Raw genomic sequence first — 23,190 nt, 5'->3', positions numbered from 1 at the left:
CTTGGAGAGAAACACTGTCAGGTCTCCCAGTATTCAGGGCTTCCGGCTCAGGGCCAGTCAAGGACTTTGGGAAACACAGGCTTAGAATTAATTCTAAGGATCAAACCGAAATTGGTGTTTTTCTTTCCATTCACCCACACGAAAATTCCCTTTCAGATTAAAAACACAATAAAAGTTATAAAAAATATACACAAGAAAATAAACATAACAAAAACAAACACAAAGACAAAAAACAAAAATACAAAATGTGTAACGATTGTGTGATTGTGATCAAATAAAGGATAACACATAGAGAAAATGCAGCAGCATAAATGTTGGTGTTAATGAGATAACAAAAACATATGGACACACTCTCCTTAATTCAAAACACACCTTTTAGGAAAAAGAGATCCATTTATGCCCCCAAACTATAAGCAGTCAAGTAGCAAATGGGCTGTTGTCTAAAAGATCTGCCATCTCAGGCAGAACTGAGAGCTGGTTTTTCCCGTGTGCTCCTGTGAGGAATGGAGCAGCGCCATCCTAAGCCCTGGTCACTGGAGCTGTGAAGAACATAATGTGGAAAGGTGAAAGAAAAAAGAGCATTAAAAAAAAAAAATTTACAACTGGCTAAAGAAAGCACCCAGAAGCACACATTTTATTTTCTTTACCCCTGTACTTCCTCTCACTCCTGCCCCATAAAAGCTGCCTTATGTCTGCAAAAGCTCCCTGCTCCCAAACTGCCTTCTATGCCCTTCATCATCTGTTCCCTTGGCATGGAGCATCTCAGTGGGTATCAGGAATAAAGCAGTCAACACTCAATTAATTCAAATGAAACTGTGTCGGAAAAACATCCATGACCAGTTGTATGAGCTTCTATTGCCCTCTAAGGGAGTAGGAATTTGGAGAGTCATTGGTTTCCTGAGCTGGATGATGGACATCAGGAAGACACAACGATGAAGAATACTTTAAAAAGACTCTACAAGGCAGAAGAAGGGAGAATGAAAGAATGTGACAGCATTTATGGGACAGAGGGCAGGGAGGTGCGGAGGTGGGAAAGGGGAATGCAGGCAGGGGTGCTAAAGTGCAAAGGAGACCACTGGAAGGAGAAACTGAGTACAGAACTCAGATGACCTTTGAACGCCCTCCCCTAAACCCACATGTCTCTAGCTCAAATGGATCTCTCGTCGAATTTTGAGAAAGGGCCATCATTTGAGTCAAATTGTCTAGGATCTGTTCCTAAAGTAAATCTGAACTGTTTCTTTTCTTTTTTTAGAGACAGGATGTTACTCTATCGCCCAGGCTGGAGTGCGTGGTGCAATCATAGGTAACCACAGCCTTGACTTCCCGGGATCAAGCAATCCTCCAGCCTCAGCCTCTGGGGTAGTTGGAACTACAGCTACTGCCACCATGCCCAACTAATTTTTAAAAAAAATTTCTTTATAGAGACAGGGTCTTACTATGCTGTCCGAGCTAGTCTTGAATTCCTGGTCTCAAGCTATCCTCTCCATCTTGGCTTCCAAAAGTGTTGGGATTTTGAGGGAGAGCCACAGCACCTACCCTGTTTTTCCCTTTCCATCATTTCTTCCCTTTTATTTCTGTACCAACTCTTAAGAGCCAATTGTTAAATGTCAGAAATTTTGTAAGCCAGGTGTTAAAGCCATTATTAAAAAGTAAAATAATACACATTTAAAATTAAATAAATCCTAATAAAAACAAAGGTATAATGCCCCAAACTCATCACTTCTTAATTATTTCCCTGCATTTTACTATTATCTATGCTCTTAGGGTTATTTACATCTATTGCATCTATGTGGTAGAGATACTAGACAAACGGTGCAATACTGCACATCTCTTCCCCACTCTGAATTTAATGTCACACTGGCAGCTTGATATCAGCCACAGTGGGAATATTTCCACCATGGATATTGGCAAACATTACGAATCAGGCCCGGAGAACATGTTAATAATACAGATTAAACACAAAAATGTGTTGTGTCTGTAGCCACCATGTTGTATAAATAGCACACACAGAAAAAGCCAAAATATTCGTCCAGCACTCAAAAACAATCATTCAGTTCAGCAGAGGATCACTCATGTCACTGACAAATGAGTAAAGTTCTGACATCTTCATTGTTTCACTCTTGTCTTACTCATTCATGTAAAAGAAAATATCAAACAATATTCGTGTCAAAACTACATTCACCTGTTAATAGGTCGGTTACTAACATAAAAAGTTTGCAAACATCAACAACAGCTTCTATGAGAATCAATATAAATTATTATTTGCAAATTGTATCACACATTCTATCAGCATAATTTATAATAAACTTATATGTATATGTGTGTATATGTAATGGCTCATGTGTGCATACACACACGCTGAATCTCCCACCTCTATTCCAGTAGGTTGTTAAACATTAACCAGTACACATCATATAAGCTTTCCACTGCTCCTGTGTTTCAATGTATTCTTGCTCCCCTTAAGACCTGTTCCCACACCCCAGGCCTTACACAAAACAATGGCTGCTGATATGCCCATCAATAAGCTGCAATAGGTTTGTCTGTCAAACTTCCTCAAAGAATGGAAGGAAATCCTCTGCATTTTAAGCCCTGGTGAAGGTTCTCTTGCCTGGCTTCACAAGCTGACTTAGAGCAGTTGGCAGCTGTATTCACCGCTCACCATCAGGATCACTGTTCTCAACTTTCTTCGGCAGCTGGAAAGAGATAAACACCTTCAAATTAGCCCCAAACCTTACAGAGCTCTATGGGAAACAGAGCCAAGGAGATTTGGAGGTCTCTACTTCCAAAGGTTCATGACATTAACAGTCTTCTTCTAAAAGTCTCCAACCTTTTGAGGTCATTAAAAACATTTAAAGGTACAAGTGCATTCTGCCACACTCATAATTAACTGGTTAATTACTTCTCATCAATTTACTTTTAAATTTCACTAGGACATCAAGTTTGATTTTGAAATTCCAATAGAAACAACAATTCCGTTGACTCAACTGGAGGATAAAAGCGCTGTCTTAGCAAAAACTTTTTAGAAAGGAAGTCTCTTAATTCTTCTCTGGGCCTCCATGAAAACAAGTGTGATTAAAGTGATTGTTATTCTTCAAACTCAGTGAAGCATAATGGATTCTATAATCTTCACCAGAAGCATACCACCAAATGAGTGTTTTTTTAACTTAACAAATCCTCCAAACTCAGGATACCCTGTTACAAAGGATTTCCTGTAATTCTCTGGGAATATGCAATGCAAGAAAATTCACAGAATTTAAATATCTGAAAATACACAACTTACATTAATTACACTTCTTCAAATTCTTAATGGTGGTAAAAATCATTATATTCCAAGTTCTTGATTTTCTTTTTAATCTTCTCAATATTTAAATCACATCTCCTTCAACTGAGGTCATAATTCTAGAACTTCAGCATTTACCAGTGATTTTTATCATAATAGATTGAGAATATTGCAACCTCAATAATTTCTTTAATAAATTCAGTCTTTCAAACAGGAGTCTGATTAGTACATTTCTTTGTGAGATGAACATGTTCTTACAAGACAGTAAGCTGAAGCAGGCAAGTAGTGCATATTAGTTTTCCAGGTTTCCTGATGTCACCATGAAAGATTGATAACCTAAAGACTCACATCTTTAGAAGTTTCCTCTCCAGAGGAGAATGCTTCTGAATTTTTCAGTAAACAACCCTTGCCAAAATGAAATCTTTCTTGGAAATGCCCAGTTGTTAATTAAATACTAGCTCTAGTATTTATTTGTACTTAAGTGGGGCATTCCACCAAAAGTTAAAACATTTTAAATACGGCTTTTCTCTCTAGAGAAGACACCTCAATAGTTGATCAAGTACTTTAGTAGCCAATGTGAGCCCCAGCTTTGCAAGGCACATGAGCAGCACAGTTCAGCAATGCTGGCCAAAGGCATCCTTGCCTCCCTCCCAACTGCCACATCTTCTAATGGTACCTCCCTTTTCTCTTCCCAAGTGAGTGGTCTGCCAGCTAGCTACTCTTTCCTTCTACAACAATACCATCCTCAATTTTAACTAGGTATGTAGCTGCCTGTAACAAAGATGGCATGTTTCAGGGCAATAAGATAAGAGAACTTGGTCTCTAACTGTAGAGAACCACCTATACTTACTAGCTTTTATACTAGCCCTGGAGCTACTAAGATCTGTGGGGCAAAAAAGGGAATTTCTCTTTTCAACCACTGTTTGTTTTTTTCCTCACTTGCAGTCTTAGCTCATAACACCATGTACACTATGAGCTTCAGATCTGGGGCCAGTGTCTTGGGCACCGATCCCAACACTGCCATTGATTAGCTGGGTGTCTTTGGACAAGTTACTTCATCTTTTGCTTGCCTCAGTTTCCTCATCTGTGAAATGGAAATAACTGCATATATTCAAAGTTCTTGCGAGCATGAAATTAGTAAACATATGCCAAGCCTCTGGAACATCACCTGGACTAGTAAGTGCTCAGTCAATGTAAGCTATCAACACCACTGTACCAATCAGTAGAGCATCTGCTACTTCTTAGTACAACAGAAAACTGCAAGGCAGGAGGCTAATGGGAACCAGAGGTAAAGCTTCCTAACTACCTCCTCCCCTCTCTGTTACCCTCATTGTCCTCATATCCAGTCTGCTTATTCCTCGGTAGAATTTCCATTCTACTCTTTAGAGTAGACTCAGCCACTGAAATCCCTCCTCAGTCTGATTCTTCTCGCAGGAAATTCTAGCCTATGTGATTTTACATCTGTATGGTATTTTCTGTTATGAGAATTTAAATCAATACATGTTATAAGATTTATATTGGGGAGATTTAGAAAGATGAACGGGCTGCAGTGCAGGAAAATGAGAAATAAACTAGGTGCCGGCTTTTGGAAGAGTAAAGAAGGCCAAGGGAGAGTTAACAGAGAACTCTGGCTTTGGGGTGCATTTGAGGGTAAGGCCACAGGCATACCAGAGAAGAAAGCTCAATGGTGTATGTTCCAGTAGAAAGTTATCAGAGTTGGTCTAATGCTTTGAATCCCTCTGTGCTATAGAGGGGGACTGAGCTCTGCTGAGGTTATAGGTTATCCAGAGCTTTATTCATCTCAAATACCAGATAATCTGCCTCAGACCAAGGTGTGGTCCTGGAAATACAGAGCAACTTCTTCAAACCATGAAGTCGCAAAGGCATTTCTAAGCATCAGATGAATGCCAGACGGGAAAAACAAACCTTCTATCTAAACTGATTTAGAGAAATGATTTGCCAATGTGTTACTGATGACTACGTGTGACCTCAAAATTTTATTAAGGAGCCCAATGTGCCTGACAACAATTTCACCTGGATATGAATCTAAAGGGTAATTCAGTCATTCATTTGGGGGTTTTTAGGAATACAGCTCTAATTTTAGAGAGGTGATACAATCCTCCAAACTTACAGGATAGCACAACATCTGATTTTCATGTGACTGATTTTCCCTAATATTGACTCAAAAGAGAATATGTGTTTGTTTAAGTCTCCTCAATAGCAGTACAAACTGTCCAGTAAAAACTCTCAGAAGGGTGGTGCACTGACCATAAGTAAGACTGTAACACAACTTTTCCATTCTGCAGGAGACCACAGCAAAAGTGAGGAATGCTACAGAGTCAACCCTAAAGAGTGAATAACAGAGAGTGAGGGAGAGCCAGGAGTGTGGACAGAGGGTCTGGGAGGCCTGGGGAGATGTCAGGACCAGCTTCTGCTTGGTAGCCCTTTGACCCAACCATTGGGGCCTTCCTCTGTGTCTTGGGAACTCATGCTTTGGTTGCAACAACAGTGACTTGGTGACAGTGGAAAGACCACCACTGTCCATAGAACTGCTACTAAAGGCCAAGCACTGTGCAACACTTTCTCCATTATTATTATTACATGTTCATCATGATCCTGTACAGTAGTTATAATTATCCCCCATTTTATGGATGAAGAACTAGCTAGTAAATAGTACGGTTCCTACTCAAAAGAGTCCCTCCAACTCTGTGAGTGTGAACTATGTGACCTTCATTGCCTGTTCAAGAAGGGGAGGAGAGGTGGGATTTCAGACCCTTCTGAGGCAACAGAGTCAGGTTCAAAGATAGCTTAGGCCAAGTTAGAGCTCTCAAGGTGTTAGCTCTATAGCACTCATAAACATTAGAGCTATCATACATCTCTGCCACATTATGAGTCAAGTGGGTTTTCTTTTATGAGTCCAAGATCACAATCAGCATTTATAATATTTTGTAGAGCTGACTTCCAAAAATAAACTTTCAAAATATAACCCATTCATTCATCCATTTAAATATTGCAGTGCCTATTATGCATTTGGGGTATGGTAGTGAACAAAATAGACCAAAATCCTTTTTTGGTCTATTTTTATTAGAGGTGTTAATTGTGTGGTAGTTATAAAGAAGATTTATCAGTTGGAAATACATGTTGAAGTATTTGTGGACAAAATTACATGGCACCTGGGATTTTTTGCTTTTAATACTCCAAATCAGAAGAGCAAGGTGAGTGGGGAAACCAATGGAACAAGATTGGTAAGATGGTTATAACTGTTGAATCTGGAAGATGGGTATGTGGGGGTTCATTATGCTATTTTCTCTACCTATGTTGATTTGGAAATTTCCTTCATTGGAAGATGAATTCCTCCCTTCAAGGAGCTTAGAGAGATATTGAACAAACAGTAATTTATGGCATGTCAATCAGACAGACATAAGTGCTATGCAGAAAAACAGACCAGGAAAGAGAGGTGGACAAGGCTAAGAGGTGGGTGGATAAATACAATCTTTCTATGTGCATGTAATATTTATTTTATATATAAAGATGAGGCACAGATGGGTTAACCTATATTAGAGAAGGAATTAATATTACAAGTAACTGAATAAAATGGTAATTAAAGGATACATAATTTTCTAAGAAGGAAGAGAGTAATTTGAGCTTCATGCGAGATGTGACTTTTAAAGAAACTCTGATGAAAATAATGGCTAACATTTACCTAACTTTTTCTATATGTTAGTGAGGACTAGGTTCTGCAAGCATGTTAAAGAATGATTGGATTTAATCCTCATTATAACCGCAGAAAGTTGGGCTGTTTCCATCATCTGTAAGATTATGCTCCTAGGGTTGGAGAGACTAAATAACTTGCCCACGGTCATGAGAACCTTAAATGCTGGAAGCTGACTTGAATCCACCTAGTCTGGCTCCGGAGTCTCAACGTTTAACTATCAAACCATACTGCCTACTGTGATGGATAAGTAGCATTTGGATAAACCAGAAAAAATGCAGACCTAAATACACCAGTGGCTTGATGTTTTCTGGTGTCTGCCATTTGTGAGATGCTGTTTGGTGCTGGAGGATACCAGAGAGGAATAAGGCAGAGTAAGAAGGAGTAACCTGAATGGAGTAGAGGGCAGATGTGGGGACAGCGATGAGTAAGGCTTTCTTGGTAGGACGGCACTGGAGAGCGGACACTGAGGCCAAGAAGCCCGGCGGCCCTCAAAGGAGGACCTCACATGGAAGCCTCTTCAGAAGCCAGGAGAGTGCTGGCAAGGATGGAAAAAGAAAGTGAAGGTTCTCTACTGCTTCCCCTCGCACCCACAGCACTTAGGCTGCTGCTCTCTGTTCTAGAACTTGGTATCACAGAATCAGACAATCATAACTTACTCAGATCATGACAGGGCAATTGCCAAAGTGATGTTTATTTAGTCAACAAGCGTTTCAGCCTTTCTCTGCACTGGGCACTATTTTAAGGCACTGGAAATATCATAGCCACACAAAGTCTCTGTTTTCACTAAGCAAATGTATCCTAGGTTAGGTGTTGATACATGTTATACATAAAAGTGAGTGGGATAAGAAGGATCTGACCTGCAAGGTGCAGGGGTTTGCACGTTATAAAGTATGGTCAGTAGGACTTCTTTGATAAGGGGACACATGGGCAGGGAACTGAAAGAAGTGAGACAGCAAGACACTGATATCTGGGAAAGAACATTCCAGGCTGAGGCAATAAGAAGACTCTGATGCTGGGACTTGTTTGGAGTACTCGGGAACCACAGAGAGGCCGGTGGGCTGATGCAGAGTGAGTATCAGGAGAGGGGCAGGAGATGCGATCAGAGAGAACCAGACAGCAGAGCAGGGGCCAGAGCGGGGAGGGTCTCACAGGCTACCCCATGGACTTGCTTCTGACTCTGAGATGAGAAACTAGTAGAGTGGATTGAGCTAACCGACATATGAAAGGATTGCTCTGGCTGGTAGTAGGCGAGGTCTAAGTAAGGAAACCAGTTAGGAGCCTACTGCAATAAACCGGGAAAAGAAGACAGTGGACTGGACCAAGAGGGACCTTGGATCGAGGACCATGAGAAGTTGTATAAATCTGGATGCTGGAGGTAGAGCCTATGAGGTTTTCTATGGATTAGTGAGGTATGAGAAACAAATGTGACCAGGGAAGCCCTAAAGGGACTTTGATCTCTACCTTAAATTCCACCCTCACTTTTCCCTTTGGGTTGAGCTGTTAGAAGAAGTGTTCATTAAAACACATTCAGGCCAGGCGTGGTGGCTCAAGCCTGTAATATCAACACTTTGAGAAGCTGAGGTGGGTGAATCACCTGAGGTCAGGAGTTTGAGACCAGCCTGGACAACATAGCAAAACCCTGTCTCTACTAAAAACACAAAAATTAGCCAAGTATGGTGGCAGGCACCTGTAATCCCAGCTATTTGGGAGGCTGAGGCAGGAGAATCGCCTGAATTCAGGAGGCAGAGGTTACAAGGAGCCGAGATCATGCCACTGCACTCTAGCCTGGGCAACAGAGAGAAACTCTGTCTCAAAAACAAAACAAAACAAAACACCCCACAAAAAAACACACATTCAATGTCAGGTTCATGTTCTAGTTATTAATATATCAATTGACACTGGCTTAGCAGTTCTTCCAAAAGTCTAGGCAAGAGGTAAGAGTCTAAAAGGTTGGGAAGGAGACTTGAATAAGTGAACATAGATTGAGAACTATTCAAGCAATTATTGCTAACTGACTGGACAAGGCAGGAAAGGGAAGGAAAATGGCTTGCTGTGACCACTGAATTGTGGTGCTATTAACTAAGAACTAGAAAAGGAGGGGGAGGAAAAACAACACCAGGAAGCTGAAAGTAGGTCTGGAAATAGAGATTATGAGTCCAGTTACGGGTGGTGACTTTGAGTCAATTGTGCAAAAGCCAAATAGATAAATCTCCAACCCTATTTCAGAGTTTTTCTCTTGACTTATTTTGAAACACAATAGGGCCTCACTATTTGAGCAGAAATGTTAAATCAGCATATTCTATGAGAAATGTCATTATTTTCTTTTTTCTTCTTTTTTTTTTTTTTGAGATGGGAGTCTCACTCTGTCACTCAGGCTGGAGTGCAGTGGTGCGATCTCGACTCACCTGGTGGCCCCTGCCCCCATGCCTGGCTAATTTTTGTATTTCTAATACAGACAGGGTTTCACCATGTTGGCCAGGCTGGTCTTGAATTCCTGACCTCAGGTGATCCGGCCACCTCGGCCTCCCAAAGTGCTGGGATTACAGGCGTGAGCCACCATGCCTGGCCACCATTTGATTATTTTCTAATAGGCACAGTAACTAAAACTAGGCCACCAGAATCCATTCCTTTTCAATATGAAGGGGCTCTTTGGAGATCTGTCTCAATAAACTGGATTTACAATCGCAGAGCAATTGTTGTACCACTTCATGTTCTACAATGCAGTTTAGCTATTTTTTTGTTTGTTTGTTTGTATGTTTGTTTTGGGTCTTTTTGCCACAGGAGTGCTACATTCTGAATATGAGCATAACGAACACAGACTTCTCAGACTTTTTTTTTCATTTCTAAGCTGGTAGACCAGAAGTAAGGTTTTCATTCAGAACCCACACAATTAGCATTGAACATCAGATCTGCAAATTCCACTATACAGTAGACATAAAGAAGTGGTCTGAAATTCAAGTCAAACAACTGGTTAAAGGTCAGTGGTGTGCCAGTTCCCATGCTCTCTAGTGGGAACAGAAGGATGAGTATGGCATGATCTATGTGCCCAGGTGATTCCCACCTTACCCAAAGGTCTATGATGCCCTGCCAATACATCAGAAGGTACGTTTGCAGGCTTGGAATAGGGCTGATATCCTATTTAGAAATGCCTAACACTCAAATGGTTTGGAATATTAGAGACTTCTTACCTCTACAATTTATTTGACAGTTGTATCTGTTTCAGAATAAACACAATCCCTGTTGAGTTTGCAACTCTACAATAAACCAGTGAAAGGGAAGAAACATAGATATTACACAGCCCCACATTTATTACAGACCTATAAAACCTTTAAACCAATGGAGCTACTCGACTCCCATGACAGAAAATCATTCAAACAAAAACACTTTCTAAAGAAACCTTTTAACCCAGGGCCCTGTTGAACTGCTCCAGCGGGTTTCTTTTTCCTTTGCTTTCCTTTTCTTCCTCTTCTTTTTTTCCTTCCTCTTCTTTCCTATTTAAATATTTAGCTACCTACTCAGAATTACTATTCTTAATTAATTTGTGATTTTTTTAAAATTTAAATTTCTTAAAGCTAATTTCAACTAGTAAAAAGAAAAAAAGTTTTGTTCCAATGCTTGCTATCAAGGAGCTTGTAGTCTAGTGAGGGAAGGTGGACAACGAAATGGTTACAAAAAATACCACATAGAAAGTGCTAGAATAGGTCGGGTGCAGTGGCTCACGCCTATAATCCCAACACTTTGGGAGGCCAACGCAGGTGGATCACTTGAGGTCAGGAGTTCGAAACCAGCCTGGCCAATATGGTGAAACCCCATCTCCATTACAAATACAAAAATTAGCCAGGCATGGTGGCAGGTGCCTATAATCCCAGTTACTCGGGAGGCTGAGGCAGGAAAATCACTTGAACCCAGGAGGCAGAGGTTGCAGTGAGTTGAGATTGCACCACTGCACTCCAGCCTAGGGCGGAGGGGAGAGAGAGAGGAGAGAGAGAGAAAGAAAAGAGCTAGAATAGAGGTACCCAGGATGCCAGGGAACTGAAAGGAAGGCGTACCTGCTTTATAGGTGCATATGGGGAGGGGAGCTCTCCCCGCATTGCTTCACAGCATCACCAAGAGCCATGAGCTGCTTTGGGTACTTTTCTTGGGGAACTAAAGGAGAGAGGATGCTGGAAGTGGGAAACAGAGACCGCAAACAGGTGGGGCAGAGCCAGCAACAGTAGCTACGCTGTCCAAGCCCCACACGTTCTTTCTCCTGGGGCTGCCTTGTCTTGGCCCATATGCCATTTCTGAACCAATGCATTTTTCACCACCTCCTCTGCTACCATCCTCCCTCTCTGTACCAATGCATGGATTCCCAACAGTTCTACCTGCTTCCAGAACTTTCCATGACAGCTCTTTCCCTGCACAGCAGGCAGAGTGGTAATTTGGCATCCATCAGGTTATGTCACTCCCCTGCTTCAAACCCTCCTGTGGTTTTGCATCGCACTGCCAAGCTGTGGCAAAGGTCTTTGATGTTATAAAGACCTGCATAACCCAGTCATGCCTGCCTCTCCCACCTCATCTCCTGCTTACTGCTCCTCCTCTGTGCACACGCACTGGCTGCCTTGCTTTTTCTAGAACTCATGGAGCTTATTTCTCTCCAAGGCCTGCCCTACTTAACTCTCTTCCTCAGTCTAGGATGTTCTTCCTTTGGATCTTCTCAAGATCACTCCTTATGATTTAAACCTTGGCTGAAATGTTACTTCTCCAGATAGGCCTTTCTGACCACTCAAGCAAATACAGTGCCCCACCCCGTTTCCCTGTGTAATTTTCTTCAAAGTACTTGTTATATGTAGGATTTCCTCTTCATTCTAGGTTTGGTCTGTTTTGTTCAAGATTGAATCTCCAGAACTTAGAAAGGGACATATGTTGAATAAACTAATTCTAATCTCAATTCCCAAGTGTAATGAACATTGGGTCTCTACTATAGTCGAGCAAAAATGTGTTCCCCTTGCCCCCTCTCACCCTTGACTTTTGCCTCAGGAAACTTAAAGTCCTTCTTCTAACACCTAGACTGCTTTTCCCCATTATTTTCATGTTGGTTTATTATTCCAGCCCTCTAGTAACAGAGAATAAAACTTATGTGTGACAATCAGTAAACATAATAAGATACCCACTATTTATCAGAGGCTTCCTGTGTACTAGATGCCATCCATATATTAAGCAGTTAAACCTCACAACGTCTTTACTGTATCATCTTATCCCCATTTTAGAAGGCATTTTCAAGTAACTTCCAAATAACATACAGAGACTGCCTAATTTTTACACTATTCCCGCATTTCAACTGAGTATTCAGATCTTAGAAAAACCAACTTATCTTTTCCATGTGCAAAATTTTTTTCATAATATCCCAGAAACCAACTTGAACTAGTACTATAATAGGTAAGCAAATAAAGAAAATATTAGGTTCAATTGCTGTCTGTATTATGCATATTGAAGCATCAAGTAATAATTTCTCGTTAAAGATATGGCATATAGTTTCTGAACATTTGCCAAGCATATCTTGTGCATATATTAGTAATCCAAAACCAGGGAGATTTTTAGAATAGTTATTGCTAGCTGTTATGACTTTAGCTAGTACAGAAATGTATTCTCTTCTTTACTTCTGTAAGAAGAATAAATACCTGTTCACTCCCTAGTTAGAAATGTCTTAAACTATAGTATTGGACAGTATCACATTCTGATACATGACAGATCATAAGGCAAAACCAGTCTCCTTCTGTTCTTTAGGAGCTTTCTGGATTTTGAAAGTCATTGCTGTGATGGAACTCATCACAGCTCAGTTCTCAGAACTTCATAATATTTGCTTCCATTTTCAGATAAGTTCTAAAAAGAAACAAAGAAAAATCAGAGTGTTTCATAATAAGGATGCTTTCAGAAGCCATCTGAATTCTAAGTGGCTAAAGGTAAAATACTTCATTGGGATGGGACACACCTGTGGACCACGAGGGTTCCATGTGCACAAAATCATTATCTTCATATTTCTGTCCTTGCTGCTTCAGCTTCAAGGTCAGATATCACTAAGTATTGTGATGAAATGATATTCCTTTGAGTTGAATCTAAACAATTGTCAAAGGGGGAAATAGCATTTACCTTATATAGACAGTTTTGAAAAATGGAAAAAAGCCAAGACCACCGAGGTTTTCCTCCATGAACTATGTTCCCAAAGCTTCCAAATATTTCCCAAAGTGCTTTCCTCAAGAGAGCCAATACTAATCAGCCCATCCATGCACCCATTTCCCATCTGCTCCCTGACCGTCTCATTACCCTGACAGCCCCACCCTGCCTATTCCTCATCAAGAAACTCCCTAAAAACTCTCACATATGTTGGGAAACGCATAATGTAAGGAAAAGCTTTTCCTTTAAACAATAAACCTTTAAAGCCTGCATCTCCTCTAATATCCCCACTACCACCCACTCACTAATCCCAGATCCTTGACTCTGACCTTCACATGGCATCATTCACCTTTAGTTGTTTCCAACTTTAAAAAAAGTGGGAGACACCTGAATATTGAAACTGTAAGCTGTTTCAGAACAACCACCATATCCCCCTTTGATGCAGCTCTAATAGTTTAGCACGACATAGATGCTTAAACTAATAGTAGGTTACACGGTTAGAGGGAACACACAGGATCGTATATTTATGCCTCAGATTACAGCTTTTCCTCTCTCTGCAGCACACCACAGAAGTGCAGATGTCAGTGTTTGAGGCCTGTCTGTAATCACACAGCCATGGAAAGCTGAGCTCCGTGATGGCCAGGGATCAGCCTCACCAGCTCTTCCATGCGGCCTCACCTTTTCCCCATACTCCCTCTGCTGCAACCAGCTTGCTAGTCACAGGTCAGAGATGGCCTTAAATCATCCTGGCTAAGGCTGGACCATGGTTAATATGCATCCCTGGAATGCTTACAAATGACTTCTCCTTTGCTTCTACTTGTTTCCAAAGACTCCAATTTCAGCCAGAGTTGGTGTCTGTTCTGAGGAACTCTTAAAACACGAGGGCCTTTAATCACACGAGAAGTTGGAGGGAAGAAAAACAGGTCCATGCTTTGCTTCCTTCCCTCTTGGCCAAGTGCTGACTGACCCTCCCTGTCAGACAGGGTGCGGGAAGGGGACTTTGCTCTGGCTTCACCAGCAGAGTTGGGAGAGGGTGGGAGGAGCTGAAGAATGCCCCAAAGGAACAGATTACAGAAGGGCCCAATCACCATGTGAGCCAGCATGCCCCCGAGTGCTGCTGAGTGCCAGGGGCTTGGGTGACAGGCTGAATTGAAAATCAAAACAGCATGAATGCACACTTTATTACAGCCAGAAACAGCCAAGCTTTATCAAGATTTCCACTGAATCATCCAGAAACTGAGGAGTTAAAGGGAATTTGGATAGGAAGAGAAAAGCTAGAGAGGGTCAACAGGCTCCAAAGTGAGCGCAGAAAACAGGTCTTGACTAGGATTCAGAGTTTAGAGGGTGGTCAGAAAAAGCAAAGACTTCAGCAGTATTTTACTCTCTAAACAGGGAGGAGGGTGGGGAAATATTGGAAGAGAACCCAGCTTGGAGTGTGAAAAGCTGGAGGCTTGCCAGAGCTGGGAAGGGGGTTGGATCTAAACGCAGCCTCCTCCATTTCACTGTTCCAAGGGACCTACTGGGTCACAGGGACGTCAGCCCGTGGGATAGGGAGGAGAGAAGGAGTATTTATGTTAAATTAAATCTAGAAAACAGAAAGAAGACTGGAGGTAATGCCTTTGTTGCCCTTCGGATGGCATTTATGTGCATTAAGGTTTCACACATCTCTGCCGACAGCTGCCAAAAGGAATTATCCGGCTGCAAGAGCTGCTCAACTGCACTCCTACACAAGTTATGTGTAGGCCAATTTCACATAAACAGGATTCCCTGACACACTTTGGCAATCAAAGTGAAGGTTTCGCCAAAGCAAATGTTTTAAACTATTTTTAAAAATATATTAGATGATAAATGCCTTGCAATACTTTTATGTAGGTACTATATTATTATTTTTCTCAGGTCTAAGTCAACACCCCAGAGCTAAGAAACAGAGGAAAGAAATTCAGTCACAGTGTGGTAGCAGAATGTTGTATGCAACCAAAGAGTAACACTCATATACTCAGTGGGTATTTACTGAGCACAAATACAATGAACACACTTCATTGACGCTAAAACACATTTTTCACAACTTATGGATGCAACTTACAGTAGATGGTGCCAATTTTATTGACAGTAGTTTTTCTTTCTTTGTGGTACATTCTAAAGTGGTACATTTTAAAATTGTATATTTCATCAAAAATTGAAATAATTCAAAGGTATCCTAGATCTGATGAAAGAGGAACTCATCAATATCATCAAGGTCTCAGTTTAAATGTTGCCACCTCCTCCTCCTGGAGGCTTCCTGGACCACCAATCAAAGGCAGCCCATCCATCATTCTGAGTCTCCACCACCTTACCGATCACATCTCCATGGAGATCATCTCTTGTATTGGTCAGGAATTATCCTAGGCATAGTATGCTCTCAATAAATGCTCTGGAATGAATACAAGTTACCATTTATTGCACAATTACTACATGTCAGACCCTGAATTAAATGCTTTACAGAGGGAAATCCCATTTATTCCTAGCAATTGAAAGGTCATTCTTACTCCCTACTTTACAGATAGGGAACTTGCAGCAGGTAAGTGGGAAAGCAAAGAACTAGAGCTCAGCTCAGCCTGACTTCAAAGCCCACACACATAGGTACTCTGCTACACTGTGTATCGCGTCCAAAGCCCTGGAATTATTTTGTGTTTGATTCTCTGGCTGGTTTAGAGATGTAAAGCAAGATGAAGTTATTATACAAAGAAGAATACAACTGTTCCCCCACTTTTGAAAGGTAGTATTTGCCAATGGGGAATTGTCACATTTCTCTAGACCTCTAAGTGCTTCATTTATAAGCTCCTGTGCAAACATAGAGATGGAGGTGCCGGCATCTCTGTCCAGTAAATGAGGAAGGGCTCCAGGGAAGAGACAGATATTTAAACTTTGTGTGGAATGACCCCACCACTGGTGAGAGAGAGTGCGGCCCACCCAGGGCTCTGCAAGTTATCTTGAATGGCAAGGACATAGGGTATATATGAAGAGGTATCGGGAGAAGAGTAGGTACAAGGGCTGTGGGTGCCTTGCTCAGGGGTTTGGGCCTCATTTCATAGGAGTCATCTGTGGTCTGTGTCAACATGGGCTTTATCCCAATCCAGTCCAGCTTCTCTCCCCCATTCAGCATCTAACTTGAAGCAGAATGTTGACGTTTGGCTCTGCCATTTCTATGTCAACTGATGGCTGTGTTTAACAGAGACTTCTAGCCCAGGGCAAAGGGAAAATATAAAAAGGTGACTAGGAAAGTGAGGGACGAAGTGATCTTGATTATAAGTCAGTCTATGACGAGTCAACGTAGATAGAGCCAATGAAACTTGTCATCTTGAGTCTCAACAGAAATACTGAAGGACAACAAAACAGAATAGTTCATTTAAAACAGAGCCAGCAAACTATAGCTGCAGACTACATCCAGTCTGTTTTTGTATGGCCTGTGAGCAAAGACTGGTTTTTACATTTTTAAAGGGTTGTAAACAAATAAACAACCCTCATCCCAAATCAAAGAGTATATGACAGAGACATGTGGAGCCTAAAATGCTACCTGGATTTTTACAGGAAAAGACTTGCCATCCCCCACCTAGGACTTTATATGTCCTTTTCAATGTCTAGACAGTCACAGACCATTTAAATTGGTGCTCAATGTGACTAGACCCAGAGAACTAGATCTATTCACCTACTTCAAATATTAGAGCTCATTTTATACTATGATGATTTATGGATCAATAACTCCTCTTATGAGAATACTAAAGTTCTAGCTATTATTAGACTCATGCTTATCTTAAATTTTTCTTTGATGTTTTTAAAAAATTTCCTTCTTACACATCAACAGGCTTGCTAGCTTTTGGCCAAATGTTATAACGGCAAAGGGTTTGCCCTTCCTAGTGCTGGTGCTAAGAGGCCTCACAACACCCTGGTATTTAAAGCTTACCAAAACAACTTTCTTAATTAAAGACCTAGTGAAAGCCCTGACTCTCCTCCCATCAGGTTATTACAAGTGGGTGTAGATGGAATTTTTAAAAATCTTAGCCTACCATTAACACTCTTCAAATTGCCTTTCCTCTAGGACCATGAGGGGAGGGGAAAAGAAGAGGAAAGTTATGGATTTGTGGATCCATGAATCCAGCAGGATTTAGCTTTCCATCAAACGGTAATTCAATATTTACCAAAGAAGGATGTTTAGATGTGGAAATTTTACTTTGGCTTGTATCTCATCAGAAAAAGTGGTCTTTTTTTTTTTTTTTTTTGGTAACCTTATGTTTACAAATTGAAAAGATATGTACTCAACTCAGACTCAAACATGAAAACTATTCTAGATACACAGTCAACTCCTAATCACTGGAATGGAGATCACCCAGGCATACCTGAAGCTGTTTTGCAGCATTAGATACGCTATGGCCCAGGTATTCCATAGCAAACCTGGGCCCCATCGCTAGGTGATTAGCCATATACTTCTATCTTCTCGGCTAAAGCATCTGTTGCTTTTCATCAGCATAGACAATATAAAGCTGAAGATGTAGTCATCTCTTAATCACTTGAAAGCTGGCTCTTCTATCAGTAAATTCTACTTGGCACAGACTGCCCATGACTCTGAATGACTGAATGGATTGGGGTCAGCTTTTCATTTTATCAAGCAAGATTGATGCAAGCCTGTGATGAAACATTAATATCTGAGATGCCTTGCCACACACAAGCATGAGGTTGCTTAGAGAGTCTTTGTCTAGAAAATGTTTTCATTCCTATCCCTGCCTGAATACACGAACATTTTGCATTAGAAACCATATTTTTCCTAAGTCAAAAGAGACAAGTGATTATTATTTTTTCTTAAAATACATTACATTTCTTAAAATACATTTCTTAAAATACATTACATTTCTTAAAATACATTACATTTAATTAAAAATACATCTCCATGCAACCATCATTTCTTAGGCAGTGCAGTTCAAGAGGGGCAGGGGAGACAGAAGAGAAGACAGTTAAATCACAGTTCTTACAGTCCAGAGCTATGTATAAACTTCTGCAGAATCACGGAAGTTTATACTCCTGGGACTTGGTTTATCAACAATCATCTTGAAAGCACACCTTATGTGCCAAACACTGATACGAATCATTTCATTTAATCCTTGGCATAACTTGAGACAAGGGCAGAGAAGAAAGGAGGAAAGGTGTGAAAACGAGGAAAGGTGAGAAAACCGACAGACACCAACTATGATTTTTACTTTCCCTGGTTATGAAATAATCCACATCTGAATAATTTCCTTAAAGAAGTGAAGGTCTCAAAGCTACAGAGACACAGAGGTGAGCATCACCCAAGCGGGCTAATTCTAGATCACTGGATCTTAACCAGACTTCCTAAATCTTTAAGATGTAGGACTGGACTAGGACATCCAAGAGCCCTTCTGAGTTTAATATTCCAGGGACTTAATCATGCTGCAGGAGGATTAAAAGATGTCAAATGCTTGAAAGATAAACTGCCAGCAATGAAAGGAGTGGAGAGGAGAAGAAACCTACAAAAAAGTGAATGGCCACCATTAAGATAACAGCTCCAGGAATTGCTTTTGGTTGATAAAGGGCTCAAGAGATTTAGTGCTACTCAAGCACTTCCCATATTTATGGAACAGACTATGAACCATTCGATCTTAATTAAATCACTGAAAAATCCGCAAAGGGGGAACACAACATAGGACTGATTATTCTTGGTTTTCAAAAATTATGTTGCCACTTCCTCTTGTTTTAAAAATGACCATTTAACCTCTTTGAACTACAGCTTGAATCCCTCACTGAAATATTTAAGCCTGTATTTGGTGACAGTCATCTATATTAAAGGCACTGAAGGAAGCTGGTGCCCCGAATTCAGGTTGCCCATTTAGGGTAGAGGAAGCAGGAAAATGCCACCAAGGACAAGCAGAATCGGGGCAGTTATCTGGCATCTGATCGCCAGGTAACTGTTTATTCTTGCTTTGCTTTGCCCTTTAGCAGAGGACTTGGGGGGCTGCTACACAAGGATGGGGAAGGTCGTGCAGCCATTGCCGTTGACTGTGGACTGCTACTGATGACCTATCTGAGGATGAAGCCAGGGAGGTGGGAGAACTCTGAATAAAAAAGTTTCTTTAGTCAGGTGGTTTGGTGGCTTAGACTTGGGACCTCAAATGAGACAAAAAGTCAAGTCAGGAATTGAGAAGCCAGACTCGAAATGTTAAGATAGTCAAACATCTACCCATTACTTTTCTCTCTGTCTTAAATATTGTAGACCAAATTACAGGGGTAGGGGCTTGGGAGGGGGATGAGGAGTGAGCAGGCGGCCGTAGAAGCTATCTGGTTCGTGCGCACTGCTTTATAAGGGAGGCAGCCAAGATGACTACAGGCGAATATCTTGCCCAGGGTCCCACAGGGCAAAGCTAGAGTTTGAACAGTTTTCTGATCTCCTGAAATGATGAGCTTGGAAACGTTTTCACAGCAATTTAATCAAAATCCAAAATCTCTACATTTTTTAGAAGTATGCCATCTACAGAATCCGAGAAGCCAGAAGATGCCGGTTTTAATACCTGGTTGTTATTGTACCGCATCACAGGATCTATCTAGGCCCGGAATTCTGTTAGATAACAAACTGGACCTCGAGCTAACATTCTAGTCTTTCCCCCGGTCTAAATACAAAACACAAGATAGTTCTATACCCAATCTGTTCAAAACTCTCGCAGGGTGATGCCTGCCCCAAACCCCCACACTCGGTGATTTCGAAAATACATGCAGTAGCCTGGGCCACCTGCGGGTGGTACAAAGGGCGCCTTGAGGACCAGAGCTGGATGAAACGCCGGCTTACAAACCCCACTCCTCCAGCACATTCAAGTCAAGGATCCAGCTCATTGTTTCCGAGGAGCGGAATGAATTGACCAGCTGAGCGCAGTTCTCCCAGTTAGAGAGTCCCCAAGCTTCCGGCTTCGGAAGGGGCTCACCGCAAGGACACAAAAGGGGCGAGCTCGGGCATCACCGCGGATCCCTGCCGCCCTCCGAGGCCAGAACGCTCGCAGAGTCGCGGCCGCCCAGGTGTTACCGTTTACCCCGTGACGGAAGAGCCGCAGGCTCTCGACTCCCCACCCCCCGAAAAGCGCGTCTGCAGAATGGGGGCGCCCCCAAGCCCTGAGCGCCGCAGCTGCTCGGCCGCCGCCGCCACCGCGCGTCCCCGGGTCCTCGGGCTCCCGGCTTCGCTGTTGGGGAGCTGACGCAGCTGGCTGGCCGTGAGGTCCCATTCTGGGGCTGTTCTGCCGAGTCGGGGGTAGGGGAGCGGTGGCCACAACTCCCGGGTGCTCGCAGAAATTCCTCTGCGTGCTGGTGTTGCAGCCGCTGTGGCTGCGGGGAGGGGTAAGAGCACCGGGAAGTTGGGGGCGCGGAACCCCGAGCGGGGCGGCGGCAGGCAGCATCCCCGACCTGACCCCGACCCCCGAGACGCGGCACCCCCAAGTGCCCTCCGTCCCCCCGCGCGGTGCCCCCAGCGCCCTCCGTCCCCACCGCGCGGCGTCCCCCAAGGCCCTCTGTCCCCACCGCGGAGGGGCGCGCAGGGGGTCGGCAGGGCTCGGGTACCACGCTTCGCCCGGCCCCACCTGCGGATGTGGGGCTCCAACTGGAGATCCCCGGGTCCCCCCTCCCATCCCTGGAAAAATCCCCGGGGCGTCCGGGACTGACCGGCGCTTACCCGGGAAGGAGCGGCTTCGCAAGCCCGGGCGGCGCTCGCAGGTCGGGCGGGGAAGGTGCAGGCTGCGCTGCGCCGGCTCAGGCTGCCGGAGCGCCCTTCAGCCGCCGTCGGGCTCGGGCTCGGGCTCCGACTTCCTCTTCCTCGGGCTCTGCCCCACTGCTCGGCCGCGCCCCCGCCCGCCCCTCCCCGCGCCCCGACGCCGGCTTCGGCGGCCAGAGCAGCGGATCGCTCGTCCCGCCTCCCCTCTGCCCTGAGGGCGAAAAAGGTGGAGAGGAGGGGGCGAAGAGAAAAAGAAATTAGGGACTTGGCCTTGTCTCTGGAGCCTTGCCAAAGAGAACAGTCAAATTACAGCCTCGGAGGGAACAAAGTTTTTTTAAGAAGATATTCTGCTACTGTTTTCGCAGACACATCACTTTTCTTCATTTTCCGAGCTCTTCGGATTTAGCTTTCCTTTGGACGTAATAATTTACTATGTGAGTCCTTTAAAATAATACCCAAAATCATGGTTTTAAGTGAACATTCTAGTTTTACATAGAAGCTTTGCCGGTAATCACGTAAAAAGAGGGGGAAGCCTGGTGTTCTTCAGGCGTCATTACCCTAATCACCTTGGTTAAAGCACCAAGCGACCTTTGCCTAGAGAAAGTAAAAGTGGAAAAGGAGGTAAAGAATAACTGGTGACAGCCAGAGAGATGTTTAAAGGCACCAGCTCTGAAGTAAAGTTATGACTCCAATCAAAGGTGCCTGCAGCGACAGTTAAAGGCGTGTGAAGTCATTTCTTAACACTCATCTCTCGCCAAAGTCGGACGTATCAGTTTCGCCTGTGAACCCCCTTAGGTTTGGTGGTGGATTTGATTGCACTCTTAGTTGTTAACAGACCTTCAGCCTTACCACTCACTAGCTTCGTGGCCTTGAGAGAACACTTTAACCTCTCTGTGTTCTGTGTCTGTTTCCTCATCTGTAAAATGGAGATGATGATGATGATGATAGTGCCTACCTCATAGAGTTGCTGTATGTGATTTAAATAAGAGAATGTGCTTAGGAGACTGTCTGGCACATGCTCTAAAGCCTGAATAAATGTTAGCTATTCTTGTTGATTTTTCCCTTTTATCTGCTTTTATGCATATATATGATTATGGAAATTATAATAAAGACTGGGAACAAAACAAGGTTTGTGCAGTAAGGCCACACAGCATCACAGTTCTCTACCACGTGGAGTTTATGTTCTGTTTTATAATTTATTTGAGTCTCCACAACTGACTTGTATTACTAAAGCTATGGGACTGGGCTATGCTTGGAATACATTTACCACGGTAGATTTGCAATGGGACTAAAACAGACATTGGCCATCTTCAAAGCATTGTTTCTGTTGGCCTTGGAATAACCTTGTGAGGTTGACAGGACAGGTGCTAGTTGCCTTTCACAGACAGGAAACTGAGCTTAGTTAAGACCCTGCCCAGCTTTTGGAGCTCACACAAAACCATGCCTGTTACCCCATCTCTCTATGTTGTGATTTGTGATAGAAGTGTACAGTATGTTTCTGAAATAGTACCGCATTAATGGTTCCATCAACCCTGTGAGGTAGGTGCCAGCCCTTATCTGACCCTCAAAGCATCTAGGATTCAAAGAAGCTCATTGATGAGTGTTTGTGGCTGAGAGATAAGGATTTCTGACAACTTGGAAAGGAAGGGAGGATAATTGAGGATTCCTGTTCTCTGCTGTCTCCTCCTTGGCCCCCAGTCACGCATCTCTTTGATTGATTGATTGATTGATTGATTGAGACAGGATATTGCTCTGTTACCCAGGCTGGAGTGCAGTGGCACCAATCATAGCTTATTGTAGCCTGGAACTCCTGGGCTCAAGAAATCCTCTGGCCTCAGTCTCCTGGGTTGCTGGAACTACAGATATGTGCCACCATGCTGGGCTTACTTTCTAATTTTTTTGTAGAGACAGGGGTCACGCTGTTACCCAGGCTGGTCTCGAACTTCTGGCCCCAGGCAATCCTCCAGCCTCCACCTCCCAAAACACTGGGATTGCAGGAGTGAGCCACTGTGCCTGGTCTCAGTCACACATTTCTTAGCACATATACTGCAAATGAAGCAGTCGATGAAGCACTGTGATCTGATGAAAAGACTGGACCAGCTACAGATGCTGCTGCTCAAGAGCACTCACCCTTAGGCAGATAACTCTTCTGAATTTAGTACTTTGCTTATGGGATGGTTATAATATTTCCTGGCCAGCCCGCTTACTTCACCTCAGTTTATTAATGAGGTGGGAGGTCGAAAGTGGAAACAGGAACAAGAAATTTCTTTTTTTTTTTTTGAGATGGAGTCTCACTCAGCTGCC

General features: G+C 42.9%; 1 protein-coding gene across 3 annotated transcripts in view; it reads right to left on the bottom strand.

Moving 5' to 3' along the window:
* LOC105489034 (pleckstrin homology and RhoGEF domain containing G1) overlaps positions 1 to 20,974 on the bottom strand; it is a 243,534-nt gene extending 222,560 nt beyond the window's left edge. For 2 of the 3 annotated variants that reach the window (XM_071096614.1, XM_071096610.1), the window contains exon 1: positions 20,848 to 20,974. The gene's annotated coding sequence lies outside the window, so the exon portion shown is untranslated. The remainder of the gene's footprint in view (positions 1 to 20,847) is intronic. The other variant, XM_071096612.1, reaches the window with a different exon arrangement.
* Between the last annotated feature and the right edge of the window lie 2,216 nt (positions 20,975 to 23,190).

Source organism: Macaca nemestrina, chromosome 5, assembly GCF_043159975.1.
Source record: "Macaca nemestrina isolate mMacNem1 chromosome 5, mMacNem.hap1, whole genome shotgun sequence".
In the NCBI taxonomy this organism is placed as follows: domain Eukaryota; kingdom Metazoa; phylum Chordata; class Mammalia; order Primates; family Cercopithecidae; genus Macaca; species Macaca nemestrina.
Note: the sequence above shows the minus strand (reverse complement) of the source record. Positions and strands in the feature narration are given on the sequence as shown.